The sequence below is a fragment of the Anastrepha obliqua genome, chromosome 1 (genome assembly GCF_027943255.1).
Source record: "Anastrepha obliqua isolate idAnaObli1 chromosome 1, idAnaObli1_1.0, whole genome shotgun sequence".
Lineage (NCBI taxonomy): Eukaryota > Metazoa > Arthropoda > Insecta > Diptera > Tephritidae > Anastrepha > Anastrepha obliqua.
The window spans coordinates 17474050-17494127 of record NC_072892.1 but is presented as its reverse complement, the minus strand read 5'-3'; the positions used below and the strand labels follow the sequence as shown (position 1 = coordinate 17494127).

At 35.3% G+C, this 20078-nt stretch overlaps 1 protein-coding gene and 2 pseudogenes across 8 annotated transcripts in view; 1 reads left to right on the top strand and 2 right to left on the bottom strand.

Moving 5' to 3' along the window:
* LOC129253055 (uncharacterized protein DDB_G0283357) overlaps positions 1-20078 on the top strand; it is a 151524-nt gene that overhangs the window by 116946 nt on the left and 14500 nt on the right. The gene's annotated exons all lie outside the window — the stretch shown is intronic.
* On the bottom strand, positions 3841-4024 carry LOC129236575 (U2 spliceosomal RNA; annotated as a pseudogene).
* Positions 4596-4779, bottom strand: LOC129236566 (U2 spliceosomal RNA; annotated as a pseudogene).

Sequence of the window (20078 nt, the reverse complement as noted above, 5' to 3'; positions counted from 1 at the left end):
AAGGAAAACGTTTTGGGTCCGTAGAGACCATCCAAAAGGCTTGTACCGACATCCTGAGGGACATTCCGATCAATGACCTGAAACACTCTTTCGAAGAGCTTTTAGATCGCGCAAAATAGTGAATCGAGACCAGGGGGAACTATTTTGAATAAATAAACTCGAAGTTATCAGAACAAAGCTTCTGTCATTTCTATTTTAGTTCAGTCTTGTTTATTTTGGACGTCACCTTGTAGACCTAAATTAATCAGCTAAGCATCGACAACATTCGGTACAAACAAGACAGCGCCACTTGCCATTCAGTGCGCTTAACAAACAATTTTTTGCAACATTCAAGCCACCATTGATGCCATATGGCCAGATTCATTGTATTATATCGTAGCTATGGCGTTCTTAAGCCAGAAATAATATACCATATTCAAAAAATAAATGCCATGAAATTATCTACCAGATTATAATTAAAAAGAAGTAATTCCAAAAATATTTATGTTCTGTTTTGTATTACTATCTTAAGTTCTCAAGCTCTTTAAAAACACGCGTTACATGCTTTAAATAATATACAATATGTAAAATAAAGTTTAGAAGATTAACTTTAATGCATACAAAACACATTTTATGGAGAGCATGAACAAATTTATGAACGCAATTCGAAGAGCGGCATATTCCTCCATATATAGTTGTTTCAATGCGAGTTTTACCCCAGTAAGCATCCAAAGTTCTAAGGTCTTCCCAATGTTTTTATCCTCAGTTAATTTAGAGGTGGAAAATTATCTTGAGTGCGCGCTATCGTTAGTGTGTTTTTGGTATTTCGTCGATAAGTTATCGATAATTTTCGGTAAAGGCCCTTACACCAAACCAGCGGTGATCAAATAATTCAATGATCCATATGTTACTTAAGCACTTTTTACAACTTTAGGAGCACCGATACATGAATATGGTTTGACAGCCTGGAATCGTCATTACGAAATTTACATAGATAAGCTTGATAAGGGAAGGACCTCTCCGAGCCGTTTGATACCAAACGAGGTTTCAGACAGGGTGACTCGCTGTCGTGTGACTTCTTTAACCTGATGTTGGAGAGCATCGTACGAGCCGCGGAACTGAATCGCTCAGGCACAATATTTTATAAGAGCGTACAATTGTTGGCGTATGCCAATGATATTGACATTATCGGCCCTAACAACCGCGCTGTTAGTTCTGCCTTCTCCAAACTGAATAAAGAGGCAAAGCGAATGGGTCTGGTGGTGAACGAGGACAAAACGAAGTACCTCCTGTCTTCAAACAAACAGTCGGCGCACTCGTGTATCGGCACCCACGTCACTGTTGACAGTTATAATTTCGAGGTTGTAAAAGACTTCGTGTATTTAGGAACAAGCATTAACACCGATAACAATGTCAGCCTTGAAATCCAACGCAGAATCTCTCTTGCCAACAAGTGCCAACTTTGGACTAAGCAGGCAACTGAGCAGTAAAGTCCTCTCTCGACGAACAAAAGTAAAACTCTACGGGGCTCTCATCATGCCCGTCCTAACGTATGGCGCAGAAGCTTGGACGATGACAACATTCGATGAAGCGACGCTTGGAGTGTTTGAGAGAAAGATTCTGCGCAAGATTTTTGCACGTGGCAGCGGCGAATACCGCAGGCGATGGAACGATGAGCTGTATGAGCTTTACGACGACATAGACATAGCGCAGCGAATAAAGATCCAGCGGATACGTTGGCTGCGTCATGTTGTCCGAATGGATACAAACGCTCCGGCTTTGAAAGTATTCGATGCGGTACCAGCTGGTGGTAGGAGAGGAAGAGGAAGGCCTCCTCTGCGTTGGAAAGATCAGGTGGAGAAGGACTTGGCTTCACTTGGTGTGTCCAACTGGCGCCGGTTAGCACGAGAAAGAAACGACTGGCGCGTTTTGTTAAACTCGGGCAAAATCGCGTAAGCGGTTATCGCGCCAATTAAGAAGAAGAAGCTTGAAACTATTCAAAAACAGATTTTACTTTTTGATTTAAGAGGTCTTTGATAAGATTGCCTATGTGATCTTCCCCGTACAAGAATCGTCTCTTGCTAGTCGTAGAGAAATGCTTGGAATAATATTTCTAGTGACATATCTGCTCAAGTATCAATAAACGATAGGCATATTTGTTAAAACAAATTAGGACCATAATGAACAATTTCACTGCTTATGTCTATTCCTCTGAATTTGTACTTTAATGATGATTTTTTTCTGTAGTTGAACAGAAGATAGGTATCTATGTAATGGATGGACTTTATGGACTTTATGGAAATATTCTAGAGATGGAGATATTTCTTGGGATTTTCATAATGACCGGAATTTGGAAGTATTATGTTTAGCAATTTTTCTGGTTTTTGTTCCATATTCCCATAAAGTATTGATAATTTTATATAATTTTTTTTTAGCAAAACTTCTACTTTAAATAAAAGTGAGAGATAGCAATCAGTTATCATTTAATCAGTATTAACAAAAAGGGTGAAATATGTAGAATTAACAATAAACATTTGTTATGTTCTGTACTTATTCCGCAGAGTGTATTTCAGATGAGAGAAAATAAAGAAAATATTTGATGTATTTGCTTTGCTTGAAATGTTGACTTTTTAAATAGTAATAAAATAATACTCATAATTTATGCCGAGTTTCTCCTCAATTTGAGGAGGTTTTAATTTTATCTACTACAAATACAGAAATATGTACATAGGCGTTTGCCATTGCCTATAGATGGGCGAAGCTGTTTTATAATTTTGGGTCAGAGTAGGGCTCGCATTAATGGATAAATCAAATTACTAATACAGATGAAAGATTCTGCCCAAAATAGGTTGTTTCCTCAAACAACCTCCACTTAACTTGGGACCGGAACACGAGTTTTCACCGATATCTAAATATTTTTCTTCTAAAGCTTTAGTAGGGCTTAAGAGATTTTACAGTTCACTTGACTATTTAAGTATATTCTGAGATTAAGACTAAAAAATGATATCCGTGGTGTCTTTTCTAGGTCAATTCGATACAAGAATGCAAATATTCCAGTAAAAATTGTCTACAGATATTAAGTATACCGCCTTACGAATATTTTTGACCAAAATATGGGGTATGGGAATAAGTTTCTGTCCTCGTAAAAGAGGCGTCGGTGCTGATACTAAAGGGTTTTCCAATAAGAGGTGTTATTTTGATATAGAAAGATAAAGAAAAATGCTATTTTTTAATATATATGATCGGATGTTTATTTCATTATAAAACAGGAAGATATGCCGTTAATAGTGGAAAATAACATCAGGCAAATTACCACCACAACCACGCTTACAGGACAATATCCTTTTCATTAAATTTTCCATGACCGAATTGCAAAGTGGCTGCCCTATGTGCTCGATAGCCTCACGAATTCCATCTTTGACGTCTTGCAGCGACCCTGGGCTGTTGGCGTAGACCTTCTCTTTCACGTGACCCCAAAGAAAAAAATACCAGTCTAACGGTTAGACTTGATAGAAGTGAAACCTTCCGTAAAACAAACTGAGAGAGAATAAGACGAAAGCAGCATTAGGAGCGGGATAATTATAGGTTCATTATAATATTGCTATAAAGTTCATATTTTATTTTCTTCATTTTATCATTATTCATCCTCAATGTTTTCAATTTCAACAAATGATACGAGTGGCTTATGATAGATAAAATATGATACAAATGCTTTGGTTTCGATGTTGTCAAAAAAAAATACCCAAACGGACCGAAGAAACAGACTTACAAATTTCTTCCATTTTCGTCTACTTGTATTCATATAAAAATTTATGTCTCTTCCCACCAAAGCTAAATGTATTAGTATATTTCTGCTTGTATTTATTCAAGGCCGAAATCCCGCCCGTACTGCAATACCGGGCCAACCCGTGGCAGAGGTGGAGCAAGCCCCTAAAACACTCCGCCCATTTCCAAAAATTAGTTTAACATTTGTTGTCCTCCGATGGAGGATCTATCAGATGTTAAGCTGATAATCACACTACCTAGTCAATACATTTTAAATAATAAACCTAATAAACCTTTTGAGAATTACACGCTCACAAAAAAAAAATTAATGTACGAAATATTTATACCGATTCACTTAAACTGACTTTCAGTATCTAAACCAAAAATAGAAAAGCCAAAAAACTGTTTTCAATAAATAATCAGAAATGTCCTACAATGCAAGTTTCAAAAAAAAAAAAAAATTTAATTTCTTGTGATTCGAACCAAGAATTTTGGATCGGAAGCTCACATTGCTAGCCGCTCAGCTATCGCGCCGTACTGTCGGTGCTGGCCTAAAAGTTATTTAGTTCGTCGCTACGTTTATATGATGTAATTCGTTTCACTTTTTCCCAAATCACTCCCAACGATTCTAAAGAAGTTTTCACTTCAAAAATTAATGTACGAAATTATACCGATTCACTTAAACTGACTTTCAGTATCTAAACCAAAAAACTGTTTTCAATAAATAATCAGAAATGTCCTACAATGCAAATTTCAAAAAAAAAAATTCCATTTTCGTCTACATGTATTCATATAAAAATTTATGGCTCTTCCCACCAAAGCTAAATGTATTAGTATATTTTTTCTTGTATTTATTCAAAGCCGAAATCCCGGCGGTACTGCAATACCGGGTCAACCCGTGGCAGAGGTGGAGCAAGCCCCTAAAACACTCCGCCCATTTCCAAAAATCAGTTTAACATTTGTTGCCCTCCGATGGAGGATCTATCAGATGTTAACCTGATAACCACACTACCTAGTCAATACATTTTAAATAATAAACCTAATAAAACTCTTGAGAATTACACGCTCACAAAAATTATTTATATCAACATATAATATAACGCTTCGTAACTAAATAACTTTTAGGCCAGCGACAACAGCATGGCGCGGTAGCCGAGCGACTAGCAATGTGAACTTCCGATCCAAAATCCTTGGTTCGAATCACAAGAAAAAATAAAAGTTATTTTTATTTAGTTCGTCGCTACTTTTATATCAACATATAATATAACGCTCCGTAGCCAAGTTGGTCGCTTTTTTCGTTTCACTTTTCCTCAAATCACTCCCAACGATTCTAAAGAAGTTTTCACTTCAAAAAGTCACAAGCTATTAAATCACAACATCTCGGTGGCCAATTGTGATCACCTCTTCGAGAGATAATACGGTCCTGAAACTTTTCCCGTAAAGATCGTTGCTTGTGTGGCACGTAGCGCCGTCTTATTGAAAATAAACGTTGTCCAGATCAATACCACCCAATTTCGGTCATAAAAAATCGTGAATCATCTCTCGATAGCGCAATCCTATTCAGAATAACACCTGTTATTGGAAAACCCTTTATTTTTGTGTTCGCTATAGTAATATACTGGCTATTGGAAGGTGTATATGTGAGGTCTCGATCGCAATAGTTTACATTCGTTTGAAGTCAAAAGATCCTTTTTTAGCTGACGTCAAAATTGTCTACGTTCGTCCCGAAAAACAGCATTTGCGGGAAGTCATGCTTCATTATTACCTTTTTTAGAAAAGTGCCGCTGAAGCGTGTCGTATATTGATCAATGTTTACGGTAATTACGCTTCATCAAATACAACTTGTAAAGCGGGAATTTCGACGTGAGTGATAAAGATCGCGAAGGGCACCGAAGATACTCAACTACAATCATTATTGGATGAAGCCGCATGTCGAACCCTTGATGATATGTCTAAAGAGTTTGATGTTGACAGATCAACCGTCGGTAAACGTTTGCACGCGATGAGAATGGTCCAGAAAGCAGGTAACTGGGTGCCACATCAACTGAAGCAGAGGGATATCGAGAGACGTTTGGTGAGATGCTTCTTGAACGGCAGAAAACAGAAGGTTTTCTGCATCGCATAGTCACTGGCCATGAAAAATGGATATAGGTATTATGATAACCCTAAGCGTCAAAAAAGTTGTAGCCTGACAGGTGAACCAGGTCCGCAGACATTGCACCTCCGGATTACCATCTGTTCCGATCAATGCAGTCAGCCCTTATTGGGGCGCGGTTCACTTCTTACGAGAGCATCGCAAACTGGCTCAATGAGTGGATGAAGTCAAAAGAACTCGAATTTTTCGTCAGAGGAATCCGTTTGCTGCCAGAAAGATGGAGTAAAGTTGTAGCTTCCAATGGCACATACTTCACATAATATCAAATATTATTTAATCGTTTAAACAATTCGTATCTTTGGCTAAGAAAGAAAGGAAACTTATTCCTATACCCATTCTAATCAGCACCAAAAAAAATTATCACGTGCAATATTAAGGCCACCTATTTTGGAAAAAACACCGTATTTATTTGAAAAGCTCTGAAGTTTTTCTTCTCATAAAGCAGCAAAGAATATTAGATAAATGTCCGCCCGTGACTTTGTTTCTTTCAACGACACTCTCAATGGTATAGCGCCATACTGTTGTTATCTAATTCTCAGTGAGAAATAACGGAAATTTCCTACTATTGTAATCGTTGTGCGTTCGTGTAATTCTCCTTGGCTACATCTGAATGTTTGCTTATGTCAGCTGTTGACACGACATAAAAAATTGTCGTAAATTCGAAACGGTCTTAACGGTACTTAAACAATATGTTGTTTTCATTATTCTATGAACATCAATGATTAAACGACTGAAATATTCATTGTTTTTCTAATATAGCATTTTTTTGTTTTAACATATCATTCACCATTTGTCTATATACAAATGATAAATCGATAGAGAATTTAATAAAACAGATCTTACCGTGACCTGATTCTATTCGATCAAATTTATCATGCCACAGATATGTCACAACCAATAAGTATTTCTTACGGATTTTTTTTTGTCAAAATGTGGTACATGACTGGCACTTTTTTTCGAATCATTGATGTAATTTGTTTTTTTTTTTGTGTAAATTTCACTGAAAGTAAAAGTAAATCTCAAGGTCAAGTTACACCCTTTTAGAAGATTTTTATTTTTAACTTAATTTAAAATTTCTAACGATTGGATATTTTTCTGAAATAAATATATTTATTTATCGCATCATCCACGTTGCTGTGAATACACTCATACATGCATAACTTACTTTTTTAACCACTTATAGAAAATAAGGTTGTGCTAAAAAAATTTTATAAACTTTTTTAATATAGTCAGGCTTTTCTCAGTTTACCGGCAGTAGAAGAAATCCAAATGTTTGTGCAATTACTTAAATTTTAGGATATAAATATTTTTAATTCAATTATTTAATTTCAAAATAAATATTCAAATTATTCACCAATGCAGGGGTACCACTCTGTGTTACTGCTCATCAATTGTAGTCAAACGAAATGAAACATTTTGCGCAATATTTTAAAATACATACAGCCAATTATTTTTCTAACACCAAGTCGTGCACAAATAATTTAAACGCTTAAATACATACATAAAATGAGATTAAAATAAAACTATATGACTTAAAAGAATGTCAGCTGTTTTTCGGTCTTTTCTGTGTGTTGTTCTCACACAGTGTGACACATATAACGTACATTTAGGGTATTTCAGAGGTAAGCAACTTTGAAATGAAGCTCGTACAACCCAGCAAAACCTGCGTGACCGAAAATCTAACACAATTACACTTTTTTGTGTGTTACTAACACATATGCACTCGTATTTGTTTGGAAATCGACTTTTTTTTTATTCTCCGTCACCTTTGGCAAATGTGTAAGCAGTAAGCAAACTTCATTCATATATTTTTTCTCATTTTTGCATCAATAGAAAAAAAAAAACAAAAAAACGGCAAGTGGCTGTCAAAGCAATAAGTCAAAAAGATATCTTTTCTCTCTTTTTGATATCAAAGTAGGCCGAGAATCAAATTGTCAACCTTTGGCAAATGTGTAAGCAGTAAGCAAACTTTATTCATATAGTTTTCCTGACTTTTGCATCAGTCAATGTAAACAAACGCCGTAGCCGAATGGGTTGGTGCGTGATTACTATTCAGAATTCACAGAGAAAACGTCAGTTCGAATCTCGGTGAAAGCAAAATTAATAAAAACATTTTTCTAATAGTGGTGGCCCATCAGCAGGCAATGGCAAAATACCGAGTGTATTTCTGCCATGAAAAAAATCTCCTCATAAACATATCATAAAACAAAATAAAATAAATGTATAAAAAATTTTTTTTTTTTGTGATTCGAACCAAGGATTTCGGATCGGAAGCCCACATTGCTAGCCGCTGGGCTATCGCGCTGTGCTGTCGCCGCTGGCTTAAAAGTTATTTTGTTCGTCGCTACGTTTATATGAAACTGGCACGGGCAAACGAATCCATATGTATGAAAAGGATAGAAAATCACACGTACACAAAATTTTTGGCACGATTTTCCCAACGCTTTTAACAACGTGATTGTAAAGGGGCGTGGTTAGTGATAGTTTAACGACCACGCGTGGCGGTTACGTGAAGGGTAACGTGACCGCCACTCTTCTTGCTGGGAAGTGATCAGTGACGTCTCACCACTCTAGTCATGGTAGCTTTTTATAAAAAACAAATGTTACAATAACTGCTTCAAACTTATATGTCATTAAATATTCATTTCGTTCTTTGGTATTTTTTTTTATATCTAGGTAGTTATATCGGGTGTTTTTTTTAGTTGCATGAGAACTATCGATGTATAGATTTGCCGTACATAGGAATTAAAAAACATTTTAGTATCTTGAACAACAAAAAACCGGCATGTGACGTTAAGCACCGGAGAAAAGTTGAGTTCCAACTCTGTTGGAAGATTGTCATGGCGCGTGGTAAGGATAGGAGAAGCGTATTTTTTGAAAGTTATAAGGTTTCATATACCTCATCAATATGAAATATTTCAATCTTGCTATTTAATACTCTCGCCTCTTTATAGATATTTTCAAATAGTACGAGATTTTTTTTTATTTTGTTGCGCTGTCTAATCAACGATATGCTAATGAATCATTTATTATTGAAAGATTAATAAGTTTTTGCTGCCACCTTGTTTATAAATTACTTCGTAAATACGAATCCTCCAGATGGCCTAATGAAATTTCTGGCCGGGCCATTTTAATGATTCGAATTAACGCATTTTTGCCTTCAAATTGTTGCCAATTCTCATATAATAAACCTTATGAGCGAGCGAGCCATCCCCATAGATTTTCAATCCAAATTCAGATCTGGGGAATACAGTGGCCATGGTAAAGAGTCAACGTTTTGGGACAAAATCCAAGTTTTGACCAGACTTGAAGTGTGCACAGGTGCATTATTCTGTTGAGAGATCCGATTAATAGGTCCAAAGTTTCACGAAACCCAGGAAAAGCTGATTCCAACAGAGCTTTACAGCCGTTTCCCGTCACTTTGTAGCCTACAATTTTCAATACGAACACGCCATTGTACGATATTGCTCCCCATACCATAACACCACCTTCACGGCTGTGATGTCGACTCCAGTACCTTTCCTCCTCTCTTAAGCCATGGAAGTGTATCCATACAGCCTAACCAGATTGAACTTCTTTTTGTGACTAAATACTCTTTTATTCAAAGTTGGTTTCTTGTAATTTTATATGCTTCAGATATGGCGCCCCTGAAATGGTGGAGTTGCTGACTGCAACATTTGCCATTTTGTTTAATTTTTCCTGTTGGAATGGTGGAATTTGATGCAATCCTAAGGATTTTGTGGGTTTCCTTCGGTGTCAAGCCCAACGCAGTTCTGTATTTCTACAAGGTGAAGTCCAAAATGAACAAGATTGAGCTAAAATAGAAACGACAGGAGCTTTGTTCTGATAACTTCGAGTTTATTTATTCAAAATAGTTCCCCCTGGTCTCGATTCACTGTTTTGCGCGATCTAAAAGCTTTTCGAAAGAGTGTTTCAGGTCATTGATCGGAATGTCCTTCAGGATGTCGGTACAAGCCTTTTGGATGATCTCTATGGACCCAAAACGTTTTCCTTTCAAATTCCAGCCAAATGCAATTTTCCGAATAGGTAGAAGTCACACGGAGTCATATCAGGCGAATACGGTGAGTGATTGATAGTTAAAATGCGATTTCTAGTAAAAAAATCTGTCGTAAGAGTGGATCGATGAGATGGTGCATTATCATGCAAGCTGCCTCCTTCGCGGTATTCATGACGAATTCGAAGAATGCGATGCAACAAATGCTTCAAAAAGCCAAGATAGTGAATTGTATTGACAGTTTGGCCCGTGAGTATGAATTCCCTTGGAATCGTAAAAAGAAATGAGCATCGACTTGACTTTTGACTTCTCCAAACGCAATTTTTAGGGTGGTGGAGCCTTCCATTCAGCACTTTCAGGCTTAGTTTCAGTTTCATGTTGAAAACACCACTCACCAGTTACAATGTTGTAAAGGAAGTTCTCGTCTTTTCTCGCCTCCTTAATGAGGCCTTTCGAATGTTGAATTCTAAGCAATTTTTGGTCCTCAGTTAACTTGCATGGAATTACCATGGAAGACCTTTCGTAAGTCCAACTGATCAGTTAACATGCGATAAATCGATGTTTTGGAGATATTCAACTCCGATTCCATGAATTTCAACAATGATTTCGGTTAATTTTTAAAAAATTTACGAACAATTTCGATAGAGTTTTTGGTGACTACTGATTTTTGGAGGCCCGTATGTTCATTGTCATTTATGTCCTCACAACCATCTCTGAAACGTGTAAACCACTCATGATCTCTGGCACGAGATAGGCAATCATGGTCATAAACTTTTTTCATCAATTCAAATGTTTCGGTAAACGTTTTACCGATTTTAAAAACAAAACTTGATATTAGCTCTTTGTTCGAAACTCATTTTTGTACCGACGACACAAACACAGCGACACTTTAGACGCAATAACTTTGCTTCCACTGAACCGAATGGCACGAAGCTTCCTCGGGAAGTCAGCTAGGAATGTAACTTCCAACGCACCAACTCATTAAGAAGATGGCGCCTTCAAAAACAATTTTTATGACACCAGTCTTGTTTATTTTGGACTTCACCTTGTAGTTCTTACCATAGGATGCACCTTGTTTCACGTAAAGATCCACAATGTTTGGAGATCGACCAATCTTTTTGGCAATTTGGTCTATTAAACTTTTCTGCTTTCCCATTTTATTGGAATTAAGAAGTTTTCGACCAAACACAACGATCCGGTCTATACCTCCAGTGGTTTCACATTAAAGCTTCCCCCCTTCCCCCCCTCCATGTAGAAGCCTCCAAATCGGTAATTTTTTAACCATATTTTTAAAGGTGATAAAATAATTATATTATTTTGAAACTTTAATACAACTTTAATTTACCTTGCGAAAGTACAAAAAAAAATTGTTTTCATATTTTTCCAAAATGGCGGCTCAGGATCATTTCTTGTCGGCTGCCTACAGAGCGAGGTCCCAAACTGCTCTATTTATTATTCTTAATCTATCGATCTGAAACAAAAAAATGAAATTGGTTTTTTTATAACATATTAACGGAAAGGATGAACCTATAAAATTGAAAAAAAAAACAAGTATAAAATTAATTATAAAATAAGCCTTTGAAGAAAAAGTCAGAATTTAGGGCTATTTTATTGACATTTTTAACCCCGAAAAAGTAATTTATCAACGCGAAATATCTGAAATTTTAGATTTATCTTTCCGATAGTAATGTACAGAAAGGCCTCACCAAACTTCAAACAAATCGGTCGATAACTTTTTGAGTTACAACACGAGCAGATTTTAAAAATACAGTTTCGAGATAAATGAGTTTAAAGTTTGAGGTACAGGAGCGCACGGACCGCTTTCTACCTAGTTAATGGGCTGTAGAAGTTATAATATTAGGAATTTCCGCATGAAAATTTCACAGTATATTCTTAAGATACTATACTTTCGAAATATCGAGAAAAATCGATTTTTGTTTTAATTTTACATGGACTTTCCCCCTTAAAGTGATGCGGGACTAGGAGTTGCGTATCGAAATCAAAAATTTTCTCTAAGTTTACGCCTTAAGTTGTTTTAATTCCCTTTGTTCTGTTCGGGTTTTTGAGCATACATTCTATTCTCTTCCATGGAAAACTTGAACAATACGACGCTCCCACTTATTTGATTATTTTGATACGTACATATATATCATGAAGGAAAGAATACTGAGATGGCGCCTATCGTGGTACCGTTACTTTGTTCTCGGCGAATTTGACAATGAGTTACGTCGTTTTAACACCAGTATGGCCATTTTCGTAACTTGACTTAGGATTTTTTTTTTGTTATTTATTCTCGGAGTCTTAGTTATTTCTTCATGACATTTTTCAAAAGTAATGTTTATAATTTTTTATAATATACATTTTTTTAAATTAGTTCAATAATTCACTCAGTTTTATTTAGCTTTACTTTTTTTCAATATCTGGTCGCATTGCCTGCGATTGCAGTTGTTGTTGGTGTTCTTCTGCTTTCAGCAGTCAAATCTCTCTCGCGCTACTGCAGTGTTGCCTAGCTTTGGATATAAAAACGCACTAAAATGCCCATTTAAACAAAATAAAACACCAATTTTTTATTGAATTACTTAAAGAACTTTGTATGCGTGACAAATTGTTTTTAAAATGTGCTTTTTTTTAAATAAATGTGTTACATGATAGTTACGTACAATTTAATTTATGAGTTGTTTTTTTTTTTTTGTTAAGCGAGACTCTTTTGTGAAGGGAACGACTTATTTGCTATATTTGAGGTTATGTAACAAGCTCAGCTACTCTTTTTGTAAAAATGTCGTTATGGTATCTTCTTCTTCTGGTATTTTGTGGCTTATTTTAACTATGAATACACCTCTTGATGCCCTATGTCCCACTAAGAATTTAGGACCGAAAAAAACGATTACACCTCTTCGGTTTTAATTCGCATTCAGTAAATTCAAACGCTTTTTAAAATGTATAAAAAGGTTTTCAATGTTAAGGAGAATTGAGAGAGAGGCATTTAATATTCTTGCATAACCTTATAAGGAGCAAAAAATTAAATTTACATACACTTTCAAAATATCAAATTTTATAAGCACCAACAAATTTTCATTAACCCAAAAATTTTCTCCGACTCACCTTTCTTAACATTCTTTTGTATAATAATAAAGTTTTTTTTTAACTTATAGTTTCGGTAGCTTTAAATTAAAAATAAGAAACAAACACCAACTTAAAAATTTTCGATATTTTCGAATTTGGATATATAAAAAAGCAGTAAATTTATTGCAAAGAGCAAATGGTTGGCAACGCTGCACAACTTGGCAAAAGTGACGTCACGAACTCTCTGATGGGCGCAATCTTGTTTCTATCATTCTTACATATTTATGTACAAGGCTAATCTATAGGTGGTATTGGTAAATCAGCCGATTTTTTTTTCTTTCGCCGTGTCCATGTGCCTGTTAGCTCAGAATGAAACAAGGCGAATTCATTTTTGCTTTCTAGTTTACTAATACTTTGCTTTGACAATCAAACATACAGAACATTGTTGTTGGTCTAGTGCCACCACCTTTAATGAATGCGCCTTGTTTATGTACGCCAGTTAATTCATCATTTTTCTCCAAAAACTCAACAAACATTGCCAGCCCGAAAAGCGGCTGAAAAAAAAATTGGCCGAGACTTTATGGTCGTTAGTTAAGCACACACACACATTTAGATTTCTTTGCTCGATTTATTTCGATTTTTCTTTTTGTGTGTATATTTGTACACTGATTTTCATAAATTTTTCTTTGAATATTGCGCTCAACCTCAGCTAATTGCAAACATACATACACGCATCTATATACACGTACATGTTTTGTTTGAAATGACATTTATGAAATTTCTTGGGTTGATAAATGGTTGCAACGTTGTGAAAAACCGCAAAAGTATTTACAAAATTTCCTCTTTATCCAAATAGTTTGTAATGTAATATAAAAATAATTACATATATATCTATATATATATACACATGCTGTATACGTACGTATGTATAAATAAATATATTTCGTATGGCATTTTCCGGCTGAGCTCATTGATTGTTCACGAAATTTGCAAATTTTTTGTCCAAAAGTTGTGTTTTATATCATTGAATGTTTTTTGGCTTCTAGTGAAATGGCTAAATATGTATGAATGTTCGTATTATAAACACACTCTTTTCGTAGATTTACGGTGCGTTAATGGTGACTATGTACTTACGTATAAATATGTAATAAAAATAAACTTATGAAATCGATTAGCTCAGGCTTAAACATTTATTTGCGTTTTGCACACTGCGGCTTTAAACTTTTTCTAATGTATTTGCGTATTTGCGTATTTTGAATTTATATTTTGTCATCTCCAGCAATACTTAATTTTCATTTTGTATTCGATTCATTGCTAAATACGAACTATACAATATTATCCTAATCACTTTTCGTAAGTAAGTGTGTATGTATGAATTTACGTTTATTGTTCGCAAATTTAAATTGAAACACTATTCAAGTCAAACTAAAACCGAAATTAAAATACCAAATATATTTGAATATCTCAACAAACTGTATCGTATGTTTAATTAATACTTTTTATAAGACGCACGCTTTAGTTAAAAAAAATAAATAAATTTCTAGTGAAACGTGGAAATATTTATATGTATGTATATGTAACTCTCCTGAGCGATTTGTATATCATTTTTGCTTTTTAGTTAGTCTTTATTTAAATAGAAAATGAACTAACCCTCATATTTCCAATGCTTAAAAAATTACATAAATCAGCAAAACTGGCTAGTCTAGCTTTTGTTATAAAATTGCCAAGTAAATGCACACAAATTTTACTCACAAAGTCTTACGAACCTAGTCGTTTCCAGCATTTGATGGGGGTTTCCATAAGTAATTACATGCATACATATATATATGTGAATGCATAGATATATACGAGTATACTAGAATTATGTGCTACTCAAAAACATTTTAAAGAGGAGCTTTTTTTTTAGTCGCGAAACTGTGAAAAAATCCAGCATTAAAGAAATTTAATCCAACAAAAAATGAAAAAATTGTATCCAACAATTTTTTATTTTGTATTTGTTGACACTATTTTTAAAATACATATATGAATTTGGACATTTAGTAATTTAATGAGTAGTAATTCGACTCTCATCATGCCCGTCCTAACGTATGGCGCAGAAGCTTGGACGATGACAACATCCGATGAAGCGACGCTTGGAGTGTTCGAGAGAAAGATTCTGCGAAAGATTTTTGGACCTTTGCACTTTGGCAACGGCGAATATCGCAGACGATGGAACGATGAGCTGTATGAGCTTTACGACGACATAGACATAGCGCAGCGAATAAAGATCCAGCGGCTTCGTTGGCTGGGTCATGTCGTCCGAATGGATACAAACGCTCCGGCTTTGAAAGTATTCGATGCGGTACCAGCTGGTGGTAGCAGAGGAAGAGGAAGGCCTCCTCTGCGTTGGAAAGATCAGGTGGAGAAGGACTTGGCTTCACTTGGTGTGTCCAATTGGCGCCGGTTAGCACGAGAAAGAAACGACTGGCGCGCTTTGTTAATCTCGGCCAAAATCGCGTAAGCGGTTATCGCGCCAATTAAGAAGAAGAAGAAGAAGTAATTCGTATTATTAGCAAATGCAAAGAATTTTTCAAAACTCTTACAAATCTTTTCTATGTGCAAGACCAATCACAAATTACCAATATTTATTCACTTAATACAAATAATAAAAAATATACAATATATTTATAAATACCTTTTTGTATACCCATAACAACATACATATGTATATAATAACAATTAATTGTACAAAATGTGTTGTGCCTTTTTGCATAAAAATTAAAACATCTTAGTTTCTATTCCGTTCGAAAGTAAATTTTTCATAAGCCAACAGGTACATTTCAATATACCCACCTTTTACTAATAAATGTTAGCATGAAACGAGCAAAAGTTAATTTAATTTTTCCCCATATTATTTTGCAGCTAATAAATAAATTATAAATAAGGTGCGTTTCATAATCATAAGACACCTTTGGCATACAATTTTTGAACTACCATAAGCGCGCTTTTACTTTCCGGAGTAGCTTTTATTTGGCTTTATTTTAACAGTTATAGACTTAAGACTTCCATCAATTGTTTCTGGTGCGATAGCTCACTCTATTTTGTAGAAACCCCTAGCTTTTTCCAAGAAGCTGCACTTTTGCTAGTCTTTTCGGCGTTTCATAATGATAAGACACTAATCGAAAATAAGCTTCTGAAGATATAGAATTTTTGGATGACTTCAATTATAATTTTATTCAATTTAACCTAAAGGGGGGGTTCAATATTATCACAAGAGGAGAGTGGAAAATTTTTGGCCTAAAAGGATTCAGACTTGTCAATCAAATTAATTGCAAAAAATCAGGCAGAAGTCGTTGTGTTATCCGGAAGTTTTTATGGAGTTCTGAGAATTACAACATTTTGAAGCCCGTTGCAAGAAAATTATCACTATCAAGTCGAGTACAGCGAGCAATCATAAGAAAAGTTTCTAAGCTCGACTAAGTCTTGCGCCAACTTGGCCGCTCTTGGCCAAAATATGGTTTCAAAAACAACAGTTTGGTGCACATTACAGAGCTGCAATAATTTAAAATGATCTAAAATAAGAAAAGAATCCCATCTTTTGCTACGGCACAAGCTGGCGCATCTTCAGTTTGCAGAAAAACGCCTAGACACCAACTGGGACACAGTAAGATATTTGGAATATTTTAAATGTTGCCCAATTTCATATTATTTTTGAAAAGGTTATATTTTCGGATGAAAAAAAAAATGGAACCTTGATGGACCCGATGGTTTTTTTAATTAGTGGAGAGATTTGCGCAAGAGACCCCTCTTATTTTCCAGGCGCAACTTCGATGGAGGTTCTGTTATGGTTTGGGGTGCATATACATCGAAAGCAACTCTTCATATACAGTTTACATCATCGCCGCGAATGAATAGTGGGGACTACAAAAACGTTTTGGAAAATAGTTTCCTTCCTTGTATTCAGGATAATCGGGAAGCGCCCTTCGGTTTTCAGCAAGACAACGCCCGAATCCACCTAAGCAGGGAAACAAGGCAATATTTGACCGGTTGTTCCATAGAAATTATGGACTGGCCGGCGTGTTCTCCGGATCTAAACCCAATAGAAAACATTTGGGGTATATTAGATAGAAGAGCTTACGCCCACAATCGCTGTTTTAACAACACCAACGAGCTTAAAGCGGCAATTAAGACAGAATGGGTTTCTCTAGATGTAAATTTACTTAAAAAATTAGCAGAATCGATGAACAAAAGGTTATTTTGTGTCGCTAAAGCAAATAGTGATTCCATAGAATACCAAAATATTCTAGACGACAGAAAAAAAAATTCGAAAAAGTCAATGTCAAATCATTTTGAAACGCTAAAAATTTTCTTTGTGTATTAAAAAAACTTCTAAATTCTGTAATGAAACAGATAAATTTTGTTACTTTAATCGATGTGTAAAATGTTTATTTTTCTCTGAAATCTATAAATTAAAATATTATAATACTAAAAAAATTAGGGGTGTCTTATTATTATGAAACGCACCTTAATAAGGGAACCAGTTTCGATTTGCTGTGTTTACATAAAAGTCTAAAATAGAGAAGGTGCAACTCATGCATTAAAATTCGCCATATTAGCCATGCTTGCGATATACTCGTACACGATACTATAAAGCCCATTTCGCTCTAAGCAGATTTCAAAAATCAATTGGTTTTTAGTATGGTGACTTCGTACGCGAGGGTTAAGTATACGAGTTACACCACCCAAGGGTGTTAGATTTACTAGGTTTGCTCTCTGTAACTATGGTGAAAAAGGAAATTGTGTGGGGAACTTCGGCTTCCACGCCACTTGAGAGATTCAGCCGAATTCTGCACGATCATTTCACATGTATTCACACACTCGTCCAATAAGTAGTTGCTCAGGCGGCAACGAAGTGTTATTGGTTGATTTTTTTCGTATGTCACCAACACAATCTCAGTTTGTTTGTAAACACATCCCAAGTGATGCCAGCCCTTCAGCTGATTCTGTCGAATTCGCTCAGAGCCAAATAACGGGCTGCTAAAGCGCACACCACTAAAAATCTTTTCACCATGACACCACCACCTCTGTTTTGTTTTTATTTATTTATGTGTTCACCGCAATAGCAAGAAGCATTTCCGTTATTGAAAGATTAACCCCCCACCAAACGGGTTATGGAATGGCAGCAACATCGGATGATACTTTTTCGATACTTAATAAAAAAGAAAAAAGAATATATAGGTATATATATAAATTATAATTTTTGAATATAAAAAAAGTTTCTTAAATGCAATCCTATTCACTCAAATATTTCCAATTGTACATACAAAACAGCACCTGACAATTAAAAGAAAAGTATTGTAGTAATTTGTTACATTATAAAAATCTATTATAAATGTATGTACATGTATGTATGTGTATTAGCTCTATTTTTAAACGATTTTTACTTAACTTAATTTTTTTCAAGTGTTTTACTCACAGCACTCGCAAATCTGAAATTATTTTGATACGTCAACGATTACACTGGCTTACAAATAATCTATGATTTTTTAAACCAAGAACCAGACCTGTATAAAATCGGTGGCTGAGTCCTAAAATCCACTCAACTTTGTAGATATCTTAAAACGTTTCATTTCAATTAAAAAAAAATTCCTAAACGAAAGATAACAAATTTGATCACTTTAATTTTAAACACCACTTGGTTTGATCGGTTAACAGATTCTCTAGATATTAGAAATTTTCATGTTTTTTCTTTAATCCAAAACCTTTATTTGGCGATATCTCAAAAACTGAACTACAGAAAAAAATGTATACGAATTTTCAGACTTAGCGATCGATTTTATATAGGGATTGGCTGGGCCATTTTGGCTGTATACTAGTGCTATCGATTTTAGTAATTGTTTAAGCAAACTCCGCTTACATTCATTCCCGCCTGTAAGTATGCAGCAAGTTGGGATTTTGTTCATTATCCTATTTGCCGACCAGATCGCTGCATCTCTCAAAGTGCTTATGAAATGGTAAACTTAAAGCGTACACTGCGTGCATACTACAACCATGACGAGTGGACAATGCTTCGCATCATGTTCATGCAATAGCAGCTACGACTCATGGTATACACGCCGCAGAGACAAACTCGTAAGTTGAACCTTTCAAATCAGCTGATTTAACACCTTTAATAGATGCGCCTTGATTCTGTCCGTTTAATTTTCGTATATGACAAGGCGCATTCATTTAAGGTGGTGGCACTAGACCAACAACACTGTTCTGTACGTTTGATTGTCCAAAGCAAAGTATTGGGAAACTAAAAAACAAATAATGAATTCGCTTTGTTTCATTCTGAGCTGACAGCCACATGGACACGGCGAAAAAAACACGGTGATTTACCAATAGCCCTCTTTAATATATTCGCCTTGACTGACAGTCACATGGACACAGCGAAAGAAAAAAAAATAACAAATCAGCTGCTTTACCACCTTCAATAGATTCACCTTGATTCTGTCCGTTTAATTTTCGTATATGACCAACACAATTTCAGTTTTTGCCAATCTCTTTCATAAACAAACCGCTGTCATAACTCCAATCTTGTCGTCCACGGCAAGACTGGTGGTATACAAGCTTGTGCTTTCCGAATTTACTGTGACGTCATTACTATAAATAAATAGCCAAAAGGAGAAAAGATTATTTATTTAATTCACTTACCACTGAAATAAAACTTCTTCACTCCGCACACTACACACGCAGTGTACGTTTAAGTTAACCATTTCATAAACACTTTGAGAGATGCAGCGATCTGCTCGGCAATGAAATGGCCAATAAAATCCAAATTTGCTGCATACTTAGAGGCGGGAGTGAACTTACACCGAAAGCCCGGTCTATATCTAGTTTATACTTATATTTACACCCAAATAGTGTGCGAAATATGTGCATATGTAGATATGTGTGTGTCTTATGGAATGCCATTTTCATGCTGGAAATATTTTAGAGTTCGAAGAAAAGTTTGAAGTTAAGAGAATTTGAAAATGTTGCATTTACTTCACTAAATTTTGGAAATACTTAAGTATTCTTTAGCAATGCATTGAAACTGCTTTAAAAGGGGAATTGGAAAATAAGAATGGAAAGTTTCAT